The sequence below is a fragment of the Podarcis vaucheri genome (genome assembly GCF_965113315.1).
Source record: "Podarcis vaucheri genome assembly, chromosome: 2".
Lineage (NCBI taxonomy): Eukaryota > Metazoa > Chordata > Lepidosauria > Squamata > Lacertidae > Podarcis > Podarcis vaucheri.
Window position 1 is genome coordinate 92905832 of NC_138760.1, and position 10615 is coordinate 92916446.

A 10615-nucleotide genomic window follows, 5' to 3' on the forward strand; every position below is an offset into this window, starting at 1 on the left:
TTTGAACTGAGTGTTTTGGACTGGCCTGAAAACAAGTACCTTGTAAATTCAGTGTGTTGAGAGGGCACCATTGTAGCAGTCAGATAATGACCCTCTTTTGCCCCGGGCGTCTCTATGTAACAGTTGCTGGGGTGGATATTACTGTGCTCATGTTGTGTTTGTGGGCTTCCCACAAATAAACTGCTGGATGAAACCGGCCTTTGGTCTGACCCCACACAAGGCTCTTCTCATGTTCTTATGAGGGCAAGAGCTTTCTCTGCTCCACTTCTACTCCACTCTCCAATTGAAAAGCTCAAGGTGGTTTACAGATGGTTCCAAGGTGGGTCTCCAACTAGGCAATTTACAGGACCAAACCTGCTTCGCTCAGATTGTAAGAAGAGACCCTGTGCTGATTGAAGCAATGTGCGTAACTGACAAGCACAGTCTTGTGACTCATCCCAAGATTTGCAATGCAGAACACTGGTGGTTAGAATGGAATGTGCCAACACCAATATCTAGGACAGCACAGGACCACAAAACATGCTATTACACTGCTACCAGTTGGCTGGATTTGGATGCTAAGGTTTAATGCAATCACAGCCTTCAGTCTTGATGCATGAGGTATGTGTGTGCACCTGAGGAAATAAGATTGCCAACTTTAGTTTGCCCAATGAAAAGTTCTGAGCATGTGCCTCCACAAACTGATCAAGCCTTCCCTCTGAGGCAAAGGTGATGGTTTTGTGTAAGTACGTATGGAAATCGTGCTCCTGAGCATTTGTAGAGGTTTCCTTTCTGAAAAGAAAGTGGCTTCCATTTGAAATAGGGTGCCTCCAGACACAGGGTGCCTCCAAACAGGCTGTTTATTTGGACAAAATCTTTAGTAGTATCCTAGGGTTGCCATATTTCAAAAAGTGAAAATCTGGACACAAGGACTTCCGTCTGCACAATAGTTTATCTCCTTCTCCTCTTCCTGCCCCCCAACCTGTCCTGGGATTTCCTCCAACCTTCCGGAACAGATTTTTTTTTTGGGGGGGGGGATAAATGTTTGGGGAGGGGAGAGGGAGAAGAAGTCCTATGGCACAGGTGGAAGGCTTTGCACAAATAGGACAATTTCATTGGAAACATTCCTTGTTTGTTTCCCCACACTTGCTAATGCAAACATCCCATCACTTTTCTAGCCACAAAGAAGTCCGATAAGGATCACCACACTGGAAAGTGTGGGAAAACATCTACTACCTGGCAATGTCATATGACGCCAGCATTAACATATTAGGAAAATGCAATGTCATATAATCTCTGCACAAGTTTTGTGTGACCATATGAGAATGACTGCTCAATAAAACAAACAGTCTGGAAGCTCCCACATTGCCCTTGGGGGCAAGTTAATTGGTTTATTAAAAAAATTGTTAAGCCCTATGCCCTTTTAAAATGTGGTTCTTTTGGAGGGATGTGATTGGGTTGTTGTTTTCATTTTGATTATATATATATTGTGATTTTAATGTTGATATTTTCTGTGAACCACCCTGAGACCTCCGGGTATAGGGTGGTATATAAATTCAATTAACAACAACAACAACAACAACAGGGTGGATGACAGAACAACAGTTAAAATGCTTAACTGTGCAATCCTATACAAGCCTGTCCAGAAGTAAAAGGCACTGAATTCAGTGGGTTTACTTCCAGGTGAGTGGGTATAGGATTACAACCTAAAATGCTTTAAATGTCTGGTCAAATAACATAGTAACCTGGTGCTGAAAAGATTATCATTTTGACTCCAGTCATACCTCTATTTCACAGTCTGTCTGTGGCAGGTGTGATGAACTTTTGGCCCTCCAGATGTTGCTGAACTACAACTCCCATCACCTCTGACAACTGGCCATGCTTGCTTGGGAGTTGTAGTTCAGCAACATCTGGTCTACCTGGAAAGCGGTTGTGCTTATCTCATGTTTATGGGCTTCCATGTTTATGGGAGTCATTTTGGACTCACAGCTGTCCATGGAGGCGCAGGTTAACTCTGTGTCCAGGGCAGCTGTCTACCAGCTCCACCTGGTACGCAGGCTAAGACCCTACCTGCCCATGAACTGTCTCGCCAAAGTGGTGCATGCTCTAGTTATCTCACGCTTGGACTAGTGCAACGCGCTCTACGTGGGGCTACCTTTGAAGGTGACCCGGAAACTGCAATTAATCCAGAATGCGGCAGCTAGACTGGTGACTGGGAGTGGCTGCCGAGACCACATAACACCGGTTCTGAGAGATCTGCATTGGCTCCCAGTACGTTTCCGAGCACGATTCAAAGTGTTGGTGCTGACCTTTAAAGCCCTAAACGGCCTCGGTCCTGTATACCTGAAGGAGCGTCTCCACCCCCATCGTTCAGCCCGGACACTGAGATCCAGCGCCGAGGGCCTTCTGGCGGTTCCCCCATTGCGAGAAGTGAGGCTACAGGGAACCAGACAGAGGGCCTTCTCGGTAGTGGCGCCCGCCCTGTGGAACGCCCTCCCATCAGATGTCAAAGAGATAAATAATTACCTGACATTCAGAAGACATCTTAAGGCAGCCCTGTTCAGGGAAGTTTTTAATATGTAATGCTGTACTGTTTTTAACACTGATTGGGAGCCGCCCAGAGTGGCTGGGGAAACTCAGCCAGATGGGCGGGGTATAAATAATAAATTATTATTATTATTATTATTATTATTATTATTATTATTATTACTACTACTACTACTACTTCCAAAAGGCATGCAGTTGGCCATGTGGGAAGCAGGATCCTGGGCAGCCTGAATATCATCACTGGAAAGCCTCTTTCACATAATAATGTACTCAGGGACTCAGAAAACAGCCGCACCTGTAAATATTAAGGCACAGTTAGGTTGACTTAATAGGGAGAGGTTGATATGGGGAAAGGCATGTGTAGAACTTCCTTTCCCCTCTAATGGAAAGCAGCTTTTTTAAAAAGAAAATGCAAAATATATCATACAGATTAAAGAGTAAGGAGATGCCCATTTAAAGGCCCAACGTGCTTTTTTTAAATTTATTTTCACCCTAGCTTTAAATCGTCCTGTTTGGGCAACTGGTCAAAAATATGACATTCTGTTGACATTCTGATAAGCTGGCTGGCAACCTTATGCATACACCCATAGACACACAGACACACAGAAAGACACGAGCACATATAAATATACACTTAAAAAAACCCCACCTATTCACATAATCAGCCCATCACCACCTTCAAATTATGTGTGAAGTAGCATTGGGAAAGATTATATAAATTGTGTGCATTTTATATTCGTAGTTGCCTCCGAGTTCTGCCCTTTTGGATGATGTCTTGGTTTCCATAGTAACCAATGTACTTGAAGAAGGGGGGAAGGAGGAGGAGGACTAGGAAAGCACAGAAATGCTAAAAAGAGGACTGATACGTGACAAAACACATTGGGCCTCGCATTCAGATTGCACCACAGCTGTGATGCCGTGAGCATTTGACTGTGCAGGCCCACAGTTGCATTTGTGATTCCTGCATCTAGTATCTGATAACTTCATTTCAATGGTACTATGTGGATTCATATAAGTGGTTGCCACAATGCTTAATTAGTCTTCATTCTTTCTTTGGATTTGGGAAGGTAGTCGTTCTAGGAGAAGAAAACTCTGATCCTAAACCTCGGTTGCCTTGCAGGACATTTTCGGGGGAAGAAAAGGCTAAGCAGAAAACCCAACACAAAGTAGAGTTCCTAAGGCAGTTAGATGGCACCTTGTATACCTCCTTCCAGCAACTCCTACAGCCAGGCTGGTGCCAAACACTTTGCTCTGCTTTCCTTTGGACCACATCAGTGAGGCCAAGAGTCTTGTTGTCTTGTGAGTCTTGTTGTCTGGGCAGCTCAGGACCTCCACACACACTGCCCAGGCTTGTGCCCTGCGGAAGTAACCCTCCTGATGTAGCAGTTTGACTTCACCCCCAGAGGTGCACTCCATTCTCACTCTCGGGACAGACGTATGCCAACACACTAAACCTTTAAGGTGCATTCAAAACATGTTCTTTCCTTAAAAGAATTCTGGGCATTGTAGTTTACCATCACCCAGTTACAATTCCCAGCAGCCCTTAACAAACCACCTGGGCCTTCAGCCAATCACGCTTTTGCACTCTAGCCTGTGAGCTCTAGAAAGGAAGATTGGGATACCAATGTCAGCATCTGCAAACAGTGTAAATAGATGATAAGTAGCCACTCTTTCTGGGGGGAAGGCAAGTGGGACATTCAAGCCATGCTTTGAAGTATTGTTGTGAGATCTCTATTTGATCACTGCTGGTGGGACTGTCATGAAGGTTTTGCCTTCAGGCCTAGATGACTCCCCAGAAGACTCAAACACCCATCAGCCCTCTCTGCCCACATGGCCAATGGTCTGGTATAGCAGCCGGGTTATTTAACAGTTTATTTGCTTCCTTGTATTAATTGCTCCCTTAAAATGCCTCAGAGCCATTTCCTAGTAGTAGAACAGCAACAATTAAAAAGAATTTCATATGTAAAAGCAATTTGGAATCTAGTGCAGATAAAGGCTCTCCACTTAAAAGGCTTGTTGAAAAAGGAAGGCCTTCAGTAGGGGCTGAAAAGACAATAAAGAAGGGAGCCTCTCTGATGTGTAATGAGAGGGAGTTCCAAAGGGCAGTATGTCAACATCTGGAAGGTCACAGGTTTCCCATCACGGCCTGAAGGCAATACCTGGCCAGGGCCTCAGAGGTGATAAAATAATGTGAATGGCCCTCAATGGGAGCAAAAGCCTGGAAAGTAATTGGGGAGAGCTCTGGAATATTCTGAATGCAGAGAGCCCTTCATTTGCAGGAGGTGACCCCAAAGGAAGAGGGCAGGTGTGTCTGAGATAACAGCAGAGGCCAGTTGGGGGGTGGCAAGGGAGAAGCTTCTTAAGATGCTGGTCTCTCTCTGTGAGGGGTCTGGTGTGGGCAAACCTGCTGCCCTGGCTAGGAGTGCCATCCTATTTATCTCCTCCATACGTATTTGTACATCCTGGAATTTAAGAGCTCACCTGGTGGACAGTGATGCCAAGAGGGATTGTGGGGTGGAAGGCAGAGAGGCCAGCAGTAGATGGAGCCAGAGCCAATAACAAGCAGAACATACTAATTCTGGTTTTGCCCCCATCCTCCTCCCTGCTAATTTTTTCAAGGGGCAACATTGAGCCTAAGGAAGACAAAGCTGACATCCTCTGGACTAGAGGTAATTAAGTAGGCTAGATGAGCAAGGACAGATTGGGACAGCACCTCTTTCTCCCTACAGGACCAGTCTCCACTGCTGGTCACCATAGGTGACCAGAAACCAAATGCAGGTGAGCACCTGAAATTCAGTGCAGATATGTGAATAGGCTGGTAGAAGAGGGACCGATCTCTCCAGCTGTCTTCTGCTAGTCCACCTGGCTTCTGTGCTAGTGACGGAGAGCCAAAGACTCCTTAACCCTGACTGATGGCTGAGTCAGTGGCTAACCTGCTGAACAGATGGCAGGAGCTTATGGCAAATCCAGGCAGAATCTCAAAGGCGGGACAGATTCCCTGTGGCCCTTCAGTACTTCTTGGGACTCCCAGCTCCATCATTCCCAGACAGCATGGCCAATGGCGCGGTAAATGGTAGCTGAATGCAGTATCACAAATTGCTTCAGGATTTGAAAGGTAAAGGGACAGGAAGCATTGGCAAGTCATCCCTCCCCCACGTAAAATATCATACCTTTTTCATAAATTATGAGTAGGTCCCCTGGTGGGACTGTTTTTCTGTTAGAAACCGTGAGATGAATCATTGTATAAATTCAGCTCGCTTCTCTGACTATGCCCCTGAATATGGGAGATTTGTGAGTCAGCAAACCATCTGTGCTCTTGTGCAAAGTAGAGAATGGCTTTTTGATATGCTCTGGCTATAATGGGGTGGAGGACAATGGGTACTAATGGGCAATTGATCCATCACTGAAACATACATAGTGTTGATTGAATCTCATCACTGGGGGTGGGGGGAATGGACCCTAAGCTTCCTTAGCTGCAGCAGCTCCAAGGTTAGCATGAACTTAAGTGCTTTCCAAAAGTGATGTTTCTCTTCCTCCTCCTTATTTCAACATCCATCCTGATAGTGCCACAACACAAACCCTTATTAGCCAATAACTGAATGCACTTGATGCACTCCTTATTGCTTAATTATCTCATGAGTGCAGTGCCCACTCTACTGAAGTTAAAAGGCTGGAAAGTTTTCAGTCATAGTGCCCACCCCTTTGGGCCATTTAGAAAGGATAAACTAAAAAGCAGACAATATATATAATGCTGATCACATAATAATTGTGCGCACAGCATTAGGAAGAGCATTGGGCTCTCTATTATTAATGTACATGTCAACTCTCTTGATTACTTTTTGTTTGTTTTGTTAAGGGCACAGACTTACAGTTACATGTGCAACTCGGTTACTAATCATTTATGTAGTGCACTGACAATGCCCTGGGAAGTAAATGTTGTTGAGTTCAATGGGGCTTCCTCCCAACTCCAGTAAGGGTGAATAAGACTGCAGCCTTTGTGTCAGGAATGGTTAACGATGCTGATTTCAGTAAACCTCCCAAAGAAAAAAATCCTAAGAGGGACATCTTTGGCATTCCCATTTTACACACAGAGAAGTGTGGCTGAGTGATGGTGACTTGCCCATGGCTCCCCACACTGAGAGGTGAAGCATCAGACAGCAGCACTCCTCAAGAAGTTGCAGGAAATGTATGGAATATAACTAACATCATGCATAAACGTAAAGGGACCCCTGACTGTTAGGTCCAGTCGCGGACGACTCTGGGGTTGTGGCGCTCATCTCGCTTTATTGGCCAAGGGAGCCAGCGTACAGCTTCCGGGTCATGTGGCCAGCATGACTAAGCCACTTCCGGTGAACCAGAGCAGCGCACGGAAATGCTGTTTACCTTCCCGCCAGAGCGGTACCTATTTATCTACTTGCACTTTGACGTGCAACAGGACTGAGCAACGGGAACTCACCCTGTTGCAGGGATTCGAACCACCGACCTTCTGATCGGCAAGCCCCAGGCTCTGTGGTTTAGACCACAGCACCACCCGCGTCCCAACATCATGCATACTTGGCTTCAAACACTGGCGACGGAAACTCACTGAAGCCAGGGGAAACAATAATATGACTTGCAGACTGTTACTGTTGTCTGGGTTGCTGTTGTTATGTTCCTTTTCAGAAATGTTAACGAACCATAAACATAAGCAAAAAAGAATGCTATGAAAAAGAGAGGGTAGGAAGAAAACATAGGAAGCTTTCCTATACTGAGTAGCCATTGGTCCATCTAGCATAATAATATCTAGACTGAATGGCAGCACTTCTCCAGGGTTTTAGGCAAGAGACATTCCCAGCTTTACCTGGAATTGAACAGGAATTGAATCTGAGATCTTCTGCATGCAAATTATGCACTCTTGTCATTGAGCTGCAGCAACAGACTCTACCTCTCCATCTCCCCATTTTCTTTTCCGTCTCAGTGTTCCATAGATACTGAGCATGCTCGGTCTTCACTATGGGGGAGTACTTCTCTATGGTGGTTCCCCTCAAACCTTATGCACCATTTTGGCTGCATAAGAATCACCATTCACCCATGAACTTCACAAATAGAAGAAATTGTGTTGCAACGTGAACACACAAGTCCTGCAGTTGCTGGTCTTCCCTTTCTGGATGCTGCATGCAAACAGATGATGTGTTTTGAGTGCTCCTAATGCTTTCTTGGGTTTGCATGCTTTGGGAGCTGTGTGCACATTCCTGTTTACTCTGCATCCAGTGCACTTGCAGCATTGCTTTGGCAAATGGCGTACACGTGACGTTAGCCACCATCTGTAGGTACCCTGTCATTTCCTGTGAACTACTGTGTTTTGATCCGTTTCTTCCCAAACCTGCTTCAGTACAAATTGAGAAAACACACACAACCTGACTGCCTTTTAAGCTGGCAATGTATACACAGCCTTCATCTGCCATTAACTGATCTCCTAACTAAGAAATCCCTGAAAAGCTTCAGGGGAATCCCAAAGTTTACTAGAACCCAGTTTGCTGAGAAAGCCCTAATTAAGGTTATGTTCACATTACCATTTACCATTTACCATTTACTCTGGCTCCATGGGCAAAGCCAGGATTTTTTTGAGGGGGCAAGCCTTTTGTTACAGGGAGGGGCAGAACATCAGTTTCCTATGCATTTTTAATGGGGGAGGGCAGCTGCCCCTCCCTGCCCCCCCCCGGTCATGCCCATGTCTGGCTCCAGCGTGCTCCCATTGCTGGTGTTTGAAGCTGAGTACACATGATGTTAGTCACAGTCCATAAGTATATCCTATAGTTTCTTGAGAAATGCTCCTGTTTGCTGTGATGTCCCTCAAACCAGCTTCCATCCGATTTTAAAATGCAAGCCACAGTTCAGCTGCAGTGCACAGTTCAGCCGTTGCACAAGCACAAATGGCAGCTTCACTGAATAGGAGTTCCAGCAGTGGGGATTGCAGGTGCAGGACAATAAATCAGGTGGTGTGAATCAAGAGGAGACGCTGCCACTTCCTCTCTGGTATGCACAGCAATGTACAAAAGCAACTTGAAACACAGCAGGGGGAAATGACCTCACTGTGTTTTAAGCCGCCAATGCGTACACAGCCTTAGACGAGGAAGGAAAACTAACCTTAGTGCTGCAACAAATTATTTGCTGCTAATGATGCAGTGTGGGAGTGTTTTCTTTTCCCTTTTCTTTTCGGCAAGAGTTCAAAGTGGAAGCCAAGAACATGAAAATCAAACTTTGATCTGGAACTGCCCCCTTTGATGTTTTCAAAGCCCTCTCGGGATGATGGTACCCGAAACAAATCTAGCTGACACAATGAATCCAAAGGAAGTTGTTGATTTCGCGATCTGATCTGGGTTCAAACTTGTGCTTTAAGAGCCTTGTGGGGGAAATCATACCAATGTAAAAGGCTCAGGACTTTAACGGAGGGCTCATTCATCTTTCTGCTTGTCCCATGGCTAGAAAGCATGGGTCCCAAAGGTTTTCTGCTTGACCCATGCTTTTCATGTATGGGTCTGAGTGGTTTACCTCTTGCTCCGCCCTTTCCCAGGGGAAATCCACTCTTTAGCTCTGAATCGGAGCAAACATCAATCTAAAGCAACCCCAAATTTCAATTTGCTCTGCCATTTTCCTAGAAGAAAGCAGCAGGATGCAAGGAAGTGGGAGTGGGAGTGAGCCCTGAACCAAATTGATCAAGGACACGTGTAAACAGGAACAAGCCTTGTAAATAACCCCAGAAAAGTTACTAACCCACAACATTCCTTTTTTTTTTTTTTAATGGCCTTCTTGGAGGCTGATAGGGACGGATGGGGAGATCCGTGCCTCCTACAGCACCACAGTGTGTTTCTGTGATGGGCACGAAGGAGAAGGCTTTTCTGTTCTGGAAGCCTGCTTGGTTTCTATGCCAGGCACAGAGGAGGGACAGAGTGCCCCCCCTCTTCTGCCAGCCTGCTCACATGCCAGGATCAAATTCAATGCATTCACCTACATGCAGTTCCTTGATGCCTTTGGTGACCAGGTGAGTTCAAGCCTGTCCTTAAACATCCCTGAGCATCCATTGCAATCTCTCTCTGCATATTAAAGAATTCTCTCTGACTCTGATTCTAGCACTGACTGCTATAACATAACCCAGCACTACTCCAGCCAGCCATAACTTCATTGCTTCTCACAGCAAAAAATGAAGGTCCTGGGCAGTGCAGAGGTGTGATTATTTCCTTAATGAGCTCAGAAAGTGAGCTCATCGGATCACTTCAAAATGGGGTGTTGTTTGTGTGTCTCATAACTCAAAGGGCCTTTAGAGAGGAATGATAACCTGGATCGTGTTGTCTATAGAAAAACCGCAGGATCTTCCAGTTACGCAGTTGTGCTGATGTCCGTAAACGGGCAGCATGATTCCTCAAAAAGTTCTGCTCCATTCATGTCTATGTCATGGCGCCAGCGGTGCAGTTTCAAGGTCAGGCTGTCAGCCTGCAGAGCCTCCCTGCGTCTGACTAACACAAATCACTTGCTGATAAGAGAGCATGGCAATGGTTTGCGATTACAGATGGCCTTTCACTCCGCATAGCTCCCAAACCATGTAGCCAATTAGAGGCTGGCTCTTTGGCCTCTCCAAAGCAGTGCTGTAAATCTGCACCAGTGCTAATTCAAACCATTGGCCCATCAAGCTTAGTGTGGTTGACTGACAGCGCTAGTACTTTTACGAGTGGCACACAAAGTCTGTTCCGCACTTGTAAGGAATCAGCCTCTCAGCATGACAACATCTACTGTACACTGTGGAACTCCCTGCCCATTGATAGGCTCCTATACTATACTTTCTTGTGTCTGTTAAAAACCTTTTTCATTTAGGCAGGCTTACCCAGACATGTAAAGCTGACCTGCATTTTAATATGCAAATTTGATATAATGGATTTTTTTTTGAACTGCTGCTTTCATTTTATATTTTGATTTTTTGCTTCAGCCAACTTGTCAACACCTGACTTTGACTAATAATCTAATGTATCTTTTATTTATCAAGTATTTTTATTTATTTTATTTGTTCAATTTGTATGCCACCCTTTATCCAAAGATCCCAAGGTGGTGTATAAAA